At 41.3% G+C, this 13,420-nt stretch overlaps 1 long non-coding RNA gene across 1 annotated transcript; it reads left to right on the plus strand.

Annotated features, from left to right (window-relative positions):
* Positions 1-3,082: 3,082 nt before the first annotated feature.
* On the plus strand, positions 3,083-9,406 carry LOC109201649 (uncharacterized). The gene is made up of 3 exons (XR_002061713.2): positions 3,083-3,163; positions 5,582-5,684; positions 9,350-9,406. It is a non-coding gene; the product is annotated as an uncharacterized LOC109201649 (long non-coding RNA).
* The last annotated feature ends 4,014 nt before the right edge of the window (positions 9,407-13,420 follow it).

Raw genomic sequence — 13,420 nt, forward strand, 5'->3', positions numbered from 1 at the left:
GAGCTGGCCCCAGGGAGGGGTCACTTGCCCCTTCCCTCCCCATCTCCAGCTGCCTCCCTCTTCTCGCTCCACCACAGTCACCCACACATGCAGGGCCTTGGGGTAGGGGTGTGTCACCAGGGTGCAGAGGAGGCATCCCCCCCCCCCCCCTCTGTCCCCTTCTGGCTGCCTCTGCCTCAATTTTATCCCACAACTTAGACATTCACATTACTCACACTCTCATAACACATACATATAGGATCTTGGGGGTGGGCACGCCACACAGAATCCAAATTACCATCAGGGTGTACACCTCACCCCTGGCGTCGTTGCCCACCTCTCAATTTTAAATACACGTAGACATTGAGGGCTAGCAGGAGGGGCTATACGCTTACCTGCTGCTCTCTGGCAGGTAGCTCCATGCCCTCCTGGGTTTTAAATGCACCTTAGAACACACATATATCAACACTACATATGAGCGGGTGGAGGGAGGTTTGGAGTCTTCACACACCCCCATTCTCTGCGGCCTGCTGGAGCGGGGGGGCTAGGAGGAGGAGTTGGACGTCCGACTGGGGTCTGGAATGTGGGGCCTCCCTGCTTCTGCGGAGTCGGGGTGGTCTGCTTCTCCCCACCGCAGGGAAAAGGGTAACACCACCTGGGTTTGGGCGCAGTTTCCCCCTCCAGGGGCAAGGGTACCTAGACCCGGTTCTTAGAGTACGCTTGGGGAGAGTGATTGTGTGTACAGTGTCTCTTTATGTCTGTCTCCACGTTGGTTGAGTGTGGAATAATTGCTTATGAGAGCATGAGGGTGGGAATGGATGTTTGTATCTGTGTGTGCCTGTTTGTCTGTGTCTATATGTCAGGTTGGGTATCAGACGCCACCTCTCTGGGGACATCTCAGGCCCTCCAAGGTTTGGAGGCCTATCTCCCCCCACCACTTCCCCAGCCGGTGGCGGACGCCCTCAGACATCGGTGCGTTGGTGGTTCTCTGTGTCCGGGGGTGGGCGCCCAGGTACACACCGGCTCACTCCTTGGCGGCTGCTTATCGGGGCCTGGAGCCTGGGGCTCGCTCGGGCCACTTCGGAGGCGGGGTGCCCTTGGCCTCTCGGCCCGGGGCTCGGTCACTCAGGCACAGCTGGCTGCCGGCGGAGCTCACGGGCACGTCACTGCAACCCCCCCTGGCTTCTGCTCCGCGGCTGCTGAGTGACCCCTCATCTGGGACTCTCCTCAGCTCTTTCTGGGATAGTGGCGCGGCTGCCCCTCTGTTGGTCTTCCTTGGTCTCTTGTGTTCTGGGGGCCTCTGGACGTCTGGAGTTTTGATCTCCTCCATACCTGCGTCATGTCCTGGAGGATGGGGCAGTGGCCCCCCCACACCCTCTAGCAGATCATTACATGAAGGAACCTTTAAAAAACAAAAACAAGCGCGTCCATGCTCACAGGTGTACACACAGGTGATCACACACAAACTACACCCTTTTTGGCTCTTACCTCAAAGCACACTGTGCGCTGTCGATCTTACGTGCTGCACAATAATGTTTAATATTTAGTATTTACTGTCATATTCCCATATATCATTGTGATGTTGTTTATTACTCTCGTTTTCTTCTGCTTGCTTTCTTCTTTCTTTCTCAACAGGTGATCCAGGTGATCGATATATGTATTTTTTTGTCTGCTTATTCTGTTGGTTTTTGTTTTTTGCCCTTTTTCCCCGTCCCTCTTCCCCGCTGTTTTTCTTTCCCTCTTTCTTTCTCCCCTTTCCTTCCCCCAGTCAAGTCTGTCCCGTATTCAGAAAGTGAAAATAAAATGAACAATAAAAGGTGAATCAAATGGACCATTACGGCAAGGCTGGGATGGTCAGTTTGGTAAAGTAAATCCGTTGGGCATCCATCTTTCTTCGCCTTTAGACAATAATTCTGATGGCAAAAGAACCAAACGGGACAGGTTAAAAAAAAAAAAAAAAAAAAAGGTACAGCTTGCTAACACAGGCTCAGACCTGCTTTGCCTTCAGAGCTGCCTTAAATCTTCATGGCTCAGATTCAACAAGGTGCTGGAAACATGCCTCAGAGTCATGTGATCAGTGACGTCTGCTTCAGCACTGACAGATAGAAAAGTGCATCCACATAAACAGGATATATAATAATGATAATAATCAAAGAATGATTTTCAGCTTTTCACCTTTGTCTGGGTGCTAATCCAGCTGTGTGTGTTTGTGATGACAGTAAATAAATGTCAGACTTACAGCTCCTGTTTTACTGCATTAAAGTGATAAGATGACTTCAGCTCTTTGACATGGATGGTAGTGAAAGCAGGTAATGACAAATGTAGCACAGCAGCAGCGTTTAACACGTCTGAGCTGGAAACAGAAACTCTGCTATGAACATCATTCATAGAACAGCTTCCAGCGTCTTTTGCTCTGTTACAGTTTAGATGAATTTGCATTAAAGAGGCAAAGAGACTAAAATCGTTAGGGTCAGGAGGTCAAAAGTCAGAACTGCTGTAGGTAGGTCTGAGGGCAGCTTCACGCTGGAGAAGGATGAAGGAGTCTGACCTGACCCAGTGTTTGACATGAACACATCAGCACTGCTATCAGTGAGCCCAACGACAGCCGTTAGCATCATTTCAGTGCTTCAATCATTTAAAAACACTTCCTGTCAATGTGGTGGTTACAGTGACATCATGCAGTTTGTGTTTGTGTTTTGACCTCCAGAGGGCGACAAATCAGCACAGACAGAGAGCTCCATTCAAACTTTGCTGCCATCAGTAATAATTCTTCAAATATAATCATCAGTGTTTGAGCAGTTATGATATCAGGGACAATCTAGACATGTGTGACAATACTGAACATGTCACATGACACACCTTAAACTGCACTTTCATTCATGACTTCAACATATTGAAATGAGCTTTGAAGAAACGTCAGTTTACTGCTGAAATATTCAACCGCTGCAGGAAAAAGACCAACAAAGATGTTTGTGTTTCAAACAGGAAAACCAAAAAAAAAAAAAATCACAACCTGTCAGAGATTTGGGAGTTTCCGAGGTTCATCTGAACGCAGCATACAGGGTTTCGATGGACCTGAGTGTCCTCAAACGCCTCTTTGGGTGTTTCTGCTTCTTTCCAAGATTCGTCTTTGCTGAAATTCGTGGAGTGGAGCTTGTTGTTGGTGTTTGTGTTTGAAGAAACTGTAAGTTTGCGTTGTTTCCTCCTTTAACAGCTTGTCTTTAGGAACTTTACTGTTTGTTCAGCTCATGTTTGGTTTCTTCACACAACAAACTGTGTGTGTTTTTATTTCTGTTCTCTCTATTAAAGTCAGTGTGTAACGTGTTCCTAACAGGGACACATCAAACGAGCAACAGCTAATGGGGAGAGTCTGAGCTCTGCTTTTTTATATTCACAGAGACAGCGGGAGATAGTGAACTTATTATTATTATTTTATATCGTTATAGCTTATATTTAGATCACTGACGTTACTTACTCCCTGGCTTAAAACTACTGCGTCATAAACTGTTGGCTCTGTTCCAACAGCCTATTCACTCCAAAGCAAAGACAGGACTGTGGAACAGGTTTTACATTTCAAATGTGACTGACTGGATTATGCTGGGCTTACACTGTGCGTTTTTTGGCTCATTTTGAGCCGATTTTTCAGTCGTGCGACCGTTTCGGTGATCGGCCCGAGTTTCGCCTTCATCATTTCGCCTACCCCACGTGTACTAGCGAGAAGCGATTAACACCTCATGACCAGCTCCCGATCATCAATCGCTTGGTCGTAAATAATCAAACCTGTTTGAAATCCTGTCGGCCGTCATGAGGGTGTCACCGCAGCATCTCACACTGCGCACGCACAAACACAGAAATGAAAGTGGAAAGACGGAGCAGCACGGCAGTGCGGCGTGTGATCTGGACACAAGCGATGGAGGCACAACTTGTAGAACTTTGGCAAGCTCATCCGAGCCTTTTCGATGTGGCCTCACAAAATTATCACGACCACAACAACCGTGAAAATAGTTGGATTTACATTGCTGCTCAATCACAGCTGCCTGATCAATGTTTTTCATTAGCAATTTAGCAAAGTTGATGGTGGTGGTGTGTGTGTGAGTGAGAGACAGAGAGGGAGAGCGAGCAACAGATTTTCTGTTATAACCTTCATGTTATACAGTGTGAGCACTCAGGTCGCATCAGAGCATCGGGCCGTATAGTGTGAGACCCTGCATCGTGACCTACGAACTTATAACCCCTGCGAGTCAATCGTGCAGTTTGAGCAGAAGCTGAATAACGCGACTGAAATAATCGCATAGTGTGAGCCCAGCTTTAGACAAAACAAAAGTTGCTATATTTGACTTAATGTGTTTGGTTAATCACTCAAACTACTTAGAAATGATATGCATATCAGTAATCAGTTTTAATTTTAATAGATGTCACAATAAAGTTTAGCATTTTTTCTTATGGAGAATTATATTTAGAAAATATTTTTACTTTTGAAAATGATATTGTAGAGATGTAAAAGCATTGACTTGTAGAATAATGTTATGGCATTTATTTGAATAGTAAGACTCACCAATAAAAGGCACTTATATCTGTACAAATTAGATATAATTTGGGCCAAAGTACAGATGTTATTCTGTCTGTGTCTTTCAGTGTAAAATAACATTTATTAACATGTAGATTTTTTTGTAAGTTTTTCTTTATCTCACTGTAAAAATGTGAACTGTACATTGAAATTTGGGGAATTAAACTGAATTGAGTTCTGTCCTTTTTTCATAGGACAGATATATTTTTGTTCAAACAGAACAGATTAACAACAGTTACTGTAACCGAAAAATAAAATAAATGCAAACAATTAATTTGGGCATTACATTTTGTTTTTTCACCTCTTATGGTCTTGCATTTACTTAATTCAGAATAGATCCATTGTTTCTAATCTTGATCATGAATGTTAAAAAATAAGAATGCAAGCTCTGTTTGAATGGCGGAGTGACGCAGATGGTTGGATCAAGTTGTGCTGAACATTCTTTATCCACTGCGTGATAATGCTGACAGTATGGACAGGCATGTATATCTCTGTATTTTTACAATTCTGGTGGTTTCATTGTATGTAACAAAAAAGCTGAGAAATTGCACTTTAAGCTCATGGTCACTGTAAAACTGTAACATAAATATAGTTTGGCTAAATAGCTGAACTATTAAAAACTGTGTGAAATACGTGAATTGATCTAAATTTTGCGGTATTGGTCAAATGTATTAAGCTCTAAGCTGCATTTTAATGTTAATATCACCCAATAGTTTCCCATGTGAGTACATGTAGTTAATACTAGTTTAAAATAAGGACTTTGACTTAAAATACTGTGATCAGTGTTTCTACAGCAGCTCTGAGAACCTTTTTTTCTAAATCCTCTAAATTCCAGATCTCAGTCATCTTTATGTAGGCCTGTTGTACTGTTCATGGTCTCAGTAAAGTTTATTTGAAAATAAAAGAGACTGAAGTCATGCAGAAAACTGAAGAGGCGAAAGTCCCTCTGTGTGCTGTATTCAGGAGCAACACTCCTAGATTAATTCAGAAATTAATCTAATCTAAAATCTCCTCCTCCCACCTGTCCTGCTTTAGGTGGAGTCCTGCCTCCTTCCAGGAAGCCGCTCACCTGTGTGTCCGTGTTTAGTGTCCAGGTGTGGAGTGGAGCTTGTTGTTGGTGTGTGTGTTTGAAGAAATTGTAAGTTTGCGTTGTTTCCTCCTTTAACAGCTTGTCTTTAGGAACTTTACTGTTTGTTCAGCTCATGTTTGGTTTCTTCACACAACAAACTGTGTGTGTTTTTATTTCTGTTCTCTCTGTTAAAGTCAGTGTGTAACGTGTTCCTAACAGGGACACATCAAACGAGCAACAGCTAATGGGGAGAGTCTGAGCTCTGCTTTTTTATATTCACAGAGACAGCGGGAGATAGTGAACTTATTATTATTATTTTATATCGTTATAGCTTATATTTAGATCACTGACGTTACTTACTCACTGGCTTAAAACTGCTGCGTCATAAACTGTTGGCTCTGTTCCAACAGCCTATTCACTCCAAAGCAAAGACAGGACTGTGGAACAGGTTTTACATTTCAAATGTGACTGACTGGATTATGCTGGGCTTACACTGTCGACATTTTTTCTGCTTCAGTTGGAGACACTTTTACTCTGTGTTTGATGGAGTGTTTGTTGTTTCTGAATCATGAGCTGCAGTAAAGATGACTTTTGTTTATCGCATTCATTGTTCACATGTTGTTCAATGAACTTGACTCTTGCTTTAGGAAGGAATGCTTCTATTTTCCTATTTGTCTTTTTACTTCCTCTGTGAAAATCTGCCTCCTCTCCTCCCTGTCTCTTTTTTCATTAAGGTTGAGCTGTGACTCCTGATAGTAGCTCTCCTGTTTTTCAGTAACAAGTATAGTAAGTTTGGAGTTTCATACTTGTTTGTAGATACCTGAATTTCAGTCAGCAGTACGCATTACTGAGGATGGGAAGATGTTGAATTCTGAAAATGTGACAAAGCTCAGCTCCATCGTATTACATACAGGACTAATTACAGTATTTTCATCCATCTATCCATGCTACAATAGGGCGAGAGGCAAAGTATTTGCTAGATACACTGTCGTGTGCTGGTATCAAATTGTAACCTTCATTATCTTTATATTAATCTTCTACACACAGTCCACACACCTCCTGCCTTTGCTCTCATTTCTAACTTCAGGAGAACTTTATGATCTCTGTCATGGTGTCTGTTTAACAACAACAGTCACTACATGAGAGAGACACAAACTTTATCTGTCTCTTCATACATACAGTATACATATTTACAGAAGTCAGAGCTCATCAAACACAGAGAAACAGAAACCTTCTCAGTATCAGCAAGCAGCTGAACAAACAGGTCAATCAGGAAAAGATCAAAAGGAAACCAATAGGGAGGACAAGAGTCCACAAATGAAGAGACAGTTCTGGGGGGGTGTCCAACAATGGTGCAAGACCAGGAGAGAGAGGCCAGCAACAGAGTGAAGCAATTCAGGGGACTTGGTATGGGAACAGCATTGGCTGAGGAGATGGGACTCCCTGGGAGAAAGAGGAGGGAGCCAGCTGCAGACCCGTTCAGGGGACTGACCAGAGGCCAGTAATGAAGTGCCTCGTTTACTGAGGAGGTGGCCAGTCAAGACAGCAGTGATGGAACACTTCTGGTGGTTTGACTGGACACTGGTAATGCAGGCAACTGAAACCATCTGGAGGGTGATGGAAGTGACTCTGAGAGGGCAGAAAGCTCGTGTGTGGGGCTGTTCAGCAATATACACAATCTCACCCTAACTGCAGGGTACTCAGTCTTGGTGGAGACACCCAGTGGCTGATAGTCTCTTGGGGGACCCTGGGCAGAGCAACAGTATCTTGGAAAGCAAGCACAGGTCTACAACTGGCAGTCTGTGAGTCAGCTGGCTCAGGAACACAATAAGAGGTTTCTGGGACCCAACCAAAAGACAAAACGTTATGCAGGCCCAGACACAGGCTCTAGCTGCAGTGTGTAAAACCGACAACACGAGCCCCACTTTCACCTGGAAGAGATAGCTTGGGGCCCAGTGGTGGCAGGCTCTATATTCTCAGTCCACATCTCCACCAAAAACTAAGCTGTTGAGGAGCACACTGGGGAGCACTGGACCTCTAAGGCTGGTGAAGAGCCAGCAGGCTAAGGGAATGAAGGAGGGAGGTGGCCAGTGAAAAGCTGAGCAAACCCGTACAATCATAGAGGGCTCAGATGAAGACAATCAGGCTCACAGGAGGAAAAAAAGGTCCTAGTAAACTTCAAATCAAATCTGCTGAAAAAAGGTCAACATTTGTTCAATAGCTGGGAAGTTACAACATTTTATTTAACATGTCTGTGCTTGTGTTATTTTATAAACAATTTTCCAAATGCTTTGTGGGACAAAAAACAAAACAAAACAAAAAAGAGTGGACCCAGAATGCAGGACTCACAGATAAAAGTAAACCCAAAATCAAAGTTTTATTGGCTGACAAAAGGTAGAACAAACAAAACCTTAATAATAACAAGGCGAGGCAGTGCATGTCAAAAAACCAACTTGCAAACAGATGGATGGACACTCTCACACCATAAAGGAGGACGAAGCAAAACACACTGGGGGGACTTGGCACACTTGGGGAACACAGTAGAACAGAACAGAACTGACACACACAAGACAAGGGATTGTCAAAAGAGGAAGTGAGTAACACACAGAGGCCAGGAATAAGATATATGAACTTGACATTGACAGAAAGGTAAACAAACATAGAGACATGACTGACTGTGGAAACATGATGAACTATAGAGGCAGGCACAAAAGTAACCAGACAAACCTAGAAACATGACAGGAAAGGTAACAACACATGGGGGAAAGGCTGACTTCCACAGGAAACTGACGACAGGACACAAAGATAAGATGAGGACAAACTAGACACAAAAGGGAACCAAGATCATAACAGCATGGAGAACAAAACTCACAAGTAGCAGGGAACAATATAATACTCAAATAACAACAATATATTGAACTAAAACATGAGTCATCTCAAATCCAATTTCCTGTTAGTGTGACACAACAACAGCCGCACGAGAGACTCAGAGGTCCACTTGTGTTAAGGAGAAAGCAGGAGATATTATTTTTATTATTGTTATTATTATTATTGTTATTAGAGATTTAGCTTAGATATAGATTAAACATGTAGGCCTGATTTAAAATACTGCGTCACAAACTAACTTCGTCTAAATAGAAACTCATGTCACAAAACACGGTTGTTGCTACACTTTTTGCATGTTGTTAAATAAAACTGACTGGATAACGCTGGTTTTAAAACAGTTTGTTTTGTGAAATGTTATATGATAAACCACATTGCTTGGCTGAATGTTTCGGTGTTGAGCATACAGGAGGACTTCGGTTTACATGGAACTTTATGAAGTATTATTTAAAACAGATGTAGCACTGATTGAGCGTGCATCACAAAGTCGTTGCCTGTGCTCCAACAAAGGGTTTTCACAAGGAAAGGTGGCTGGTGCGTTAGGTGTTGCATTTCTTATGTAATATTCACTGCATGAGACTGAAGAAAACTTATGGTCAGCCTCTAATCGTTAAACCATTTAAAAATGGCTACATATCACTGAATTAAAATAAGTCAGATGTTAAACTGCAACATGCAAAAACTAATTTTATTTAGCTCTCAGGATTTCAGTTTGAAACAGGAAAAATTGGGAAAAATGCACTGAAATACAAATTACAAATTCAGCTGACAAAGAAATAAAGTTGCTGATATTTTTAGAAAATGAGGATTTTAGTTGATGTGCACATGAATGATTTGTGTTTCCTCTGCAGGTGCAGGTAGAAAGTGTGTGTGAGCTGAATTGAGCAGCATGGATCAGTGTGAGGACAGAGAGGAGGGAGTCCCTCCCTCTAAAAGCACTCTGTGTGGGGAACATGAGAGCCAGACCAAAGCTCAGAGGTGAGATGACCATCTCTAACTGTCCATGACTCTTCTCCATGTCACAGCTCAGCACTCACATCACTGCTCCATCATTATTCACAGGAAGAGACGAGGAACTAAACGCAAACATGAACCTGAACCCAGCTGTGTCTCCTTAAAGAGTGACCAGTCTAAATATGACCCTATTGATTTTAAAGTCCAGCCTGTGTCTGCTGCAGAGAGGTGAGCTGTTAATAACATGAACTCTTTGAGAGCTGATGTAACTGCTTGATGTTGTTTGATTGTTACACAAAAAGAAAAAAGTGGAAGGGGTTTTAAGCAGGAATAAGATTTCATTATTCATCCAAGAACTGGTTACTTATTAGAGGGACAAAATGTTTTTCCCACTCAAAATGTAACATTTAGATTAACAGAATGTAAAGAAACAACTGTGTCTGACTTTAATTGTGAGATGAGTTATTTCTTACATGAAATAAAACCATTACTGTTTTTAAGAAATCCCTCAAATAGCTGCTACTCATCAAACTGTTTAATTTCAGTTAAACCGTTAGTGATAGGGTTTAAATAGTTTAAATAGTTTCTTGGGAAAGACTGATTAGCTCTACTGTTAAAGGCCAGTCCCACCAAATCGTAGAGCCAGATTGAGGCAGGATTTGTATATATAGACTGAGGACCAGAGGGGGAGTCTATGAGATGTGTCCCACTCCTGAAATGCAGATCAATTATCTCCACTCAAAGGAAGTCACTGAGCGAGGAATTTATTTATTCTATAAAACTTATCCAACATGTACATTCATTAATATTCCTGCACAGTGTAAATGACTGTGTTAACCTCTGGGTGGCGCTCTGTTCTTACACTGCCAACACTAGTTTGGAGTTTCATTCTGCTCATGCTCAGCCTGAAAACCTGTTTCTCTGTGGGATGATGAAGATATTCTAATTCTTCATCAGCTTCTCTGGTTGCAAATGAAAAACACAAATTTTCCTCTCCAGCAGGATCAAGGAGAGAACTGCTGGACTTGAACCTGGACCCAGCTGTGTGTCCTTAAAGAGTGACCAGTCTAAATATGACCCTATTGATTTTAAAGGACTGCAGTCGTCTGCTGCAGAGAGGTGAGCTGTTAGTAACATAAACAATTTGAGAGGTGATTAACTGCTTGATGTAGTTGGAAATGTTGGATGTTGTCTTTGCTGGAGAGACTTTCCTATTTCTGATGTAAGTATAAGATGCCAGGTTTTCGGCTAATAACCCTTTGGGATCACCTTGTTGGCATGAAAATACCATTTTATATGTTTTTGTGTTTTATGTGTATTTAAAACAGGGTGCTTGTAACAAAATTCTCAGAGATACAAGTTAAAATTGGTTCTTTGTGTACGCACAACACTTGTTCATCCATTGAGTTTGGTGCCTTTTTTAAACGGTCATTGTTAAGTAGCTTAACCATCCCCGATGTGTTCAAGGACTGAACGGAAACTTAAAAAGAAAAGTCAGAAAGGCCTTCTAAAAGCCAAAGTTATAATAAAGAAGCAAAATAAAAGCTTCCATATCAGCTTCCATATCAAGCATCTTGTCACACACATGTTCATACACTGACTGTGAGCTGAGCTAAAACACAGGTGACCTACACTAAATGGTGCACTTGAATGCATTCTTTGTGAACCACAGTTCTGCACTGCCCAGTACACAGCTACTAATGTAGAGCTTTGTGTTAATTGATAGTTTTATGAATATTTCCAGATTCGGCAAAGGAAAAAAAACTAAACAAAAAAACAACTGACATGGCTCTTTCTCACTCACAGTGCCTTGTAGAAGTAGTCATACCCTTGAACCTTTCCATATTGTACAAACACAAACTTAAGTATATTTCACTGGGATTTTATGTTGTAGATCAACAGAAATCAATGTAATGTATATGTAAATTGTAAATAAAATCCATTTTTATACAAGTAAAAATCTAAAAAGTGTAGAATGCATACAGGATGTATGCAGCCCCCCATGCCTGAATCAGTACTTTTATTGAACCACCCTTGATTTGCAGTTAAAGCAAATCAAAGCTACAAAAGCTGTTGCGATAAATCTCTACAAGCTTTGCACACCTGGAGACCATCCGTTCTCTCCCGCTTAACCTTATCAGATGCTGATCCTTTTCTATGTGTTTTTGTTGTCTGTCAATAACACTAAAAAGTTTGAGCATACTTTTTAGTGTTATTGACAGAAACTGATACTAGGTTGTTTTAATTTCACATTTAGCATGTTAAGTTTTTCTTGCATCCTTAGTGTAGTTTATGAGGTAACTTATTTAATTAAAGGTACAATCCCACGAGGAGGAGAAACACCTGGCTCATACCTGAGGAGAAAGGATTTACTTCAATAAACTTTAAATACCCAAGCAAACCATTACAACAGTGCAAACTGACAAAACAAGAACTGAAAACTATGAGAGCATAAAAATTCTTAAGCAAGCACTGACAGTTCTTAATTGTCAGTCCAATTTCGCTGCAGGTAACTGCAAGTGAATAAAATAAAAGGGCTTCATCAATTAGTGAGCTAAAATTACAAACTTATTTTGAAACAAGAAATCATGGGTACAAGATGAGCCTGATATCAAAATGTACGTAAAAATGGCACTTGAGATATCTTCTAACCTGTTTTGAGCATCAACTTGTCCCATGTAGTGGTATGGCCGTTTTTAAAGTTTACCCAGAGTGCATTTCATGAAGTTTTTTTCCAGTTAATTATCAGAAAAACAGGTCAAACATCCAGGATACCAATACATGTTTCTGCCCTTCTTCATCTTAGACATTAAATTGGTGGAGTTCATTGGAACTGTAGTATACTACTGAATACTAATACTGGATAAAAATAAGTGTTCAGTCCAGGTTTAAATAATTCTTTGACAGTGTTTTATCAGATATATGGCTAGTACGTTGAATGTTTTAGTGACTATTGTATACAATGCAGGTTGGAAAGTGACTTTAATTGTGAGATGAGTTATTTTTTACATGGAATAAAACCATTACTGCTTTGAAGAAATCCCTCAAATAGCTGCTACTCATCAAACTGTTTAATTTCAGTTAAACCGTTAGTGATAGGGTTTAAATAGTTTAAATAGTTTCTTGGGAAAGGCTGATGAGCTCTACTGTTAAAGGCCAGTCCCACCAAATCGTAGAGCCAGATTGAGGCAGGATTTGTATATATAGACTGAGGACCAGAGGGGGAGTCTATGAGATGTGTCCCACTCCTGAAATGCAGATCAATTATCTCCACTCAAAGGAAGTCACTGAGCGAGGAATTTATTTATTCTATAAAACTTATCCAACATGTACATTCCTCAATATTCCTGCACAGTGTAAATGACTGTGTTAACCTCTGGGTGGCGCTCTGTTCTTACACTGCCAACACTAGTTTGGAGTTTCCTTCTGCTCATGCTCAGCCTGAAAACCTGTTTCTCTTTGGGATGATGAAGATATTCTAATTCTTCATCAGCTTCTCTGGCTGCAAATGAAAAACACAAATTTTCCTCTCCAGCAGGATCAAGGAGAGAACTGCTGGACTTGAACCTGGACCCAGCTGTGTGTCCTTAAAGAGTGACCAGTCTAAATATGACCCTATTGATTTTAAAGGACTGCAGTCGTCTGCTGCAGAGAGGTGAGCTGTTAGTAACATAAACAATTTGAGAGGTGATTAACTGCTTGATGTAGTTGGAAATGTTGGATGTTGTCTTTGCTGGAGAGACTTTCCTATTTCTGATGTAAGTATAAGATGCCAGGTTTTCGGCTAATAACCCTTTGGGATCACCTTGTTGGCATGAAAATACCATTTTATATGTTTTTGTGTTTTATGTGTATTTAAATCAGGGTGCTAGTAACAAAATTCTCAGAGATACAAGTTAAAATTGGTTCTTTGTGTACGCACAACACTTTTTCATCCATTGAGTTTGGCGCCTTTTTTAATAGGTCAG

The sequence above is a fragment of the Oreochromis niloticus genome, unplaced genomic scaffold (assembly GCF_001858045.2).
Source record: "Oreochromis niloticus isolate F11D_XX unplaced genomic scaffold, O_niloticus_UMD_NMBU tig00007851_pilon, whole genome shotgun sequence".
NCBI lineage: Eukaryota > Metazoa > Chordata > Actinopteri > Cichliformes > Cichlidae > Oreochromis > Oreochromis niloticus.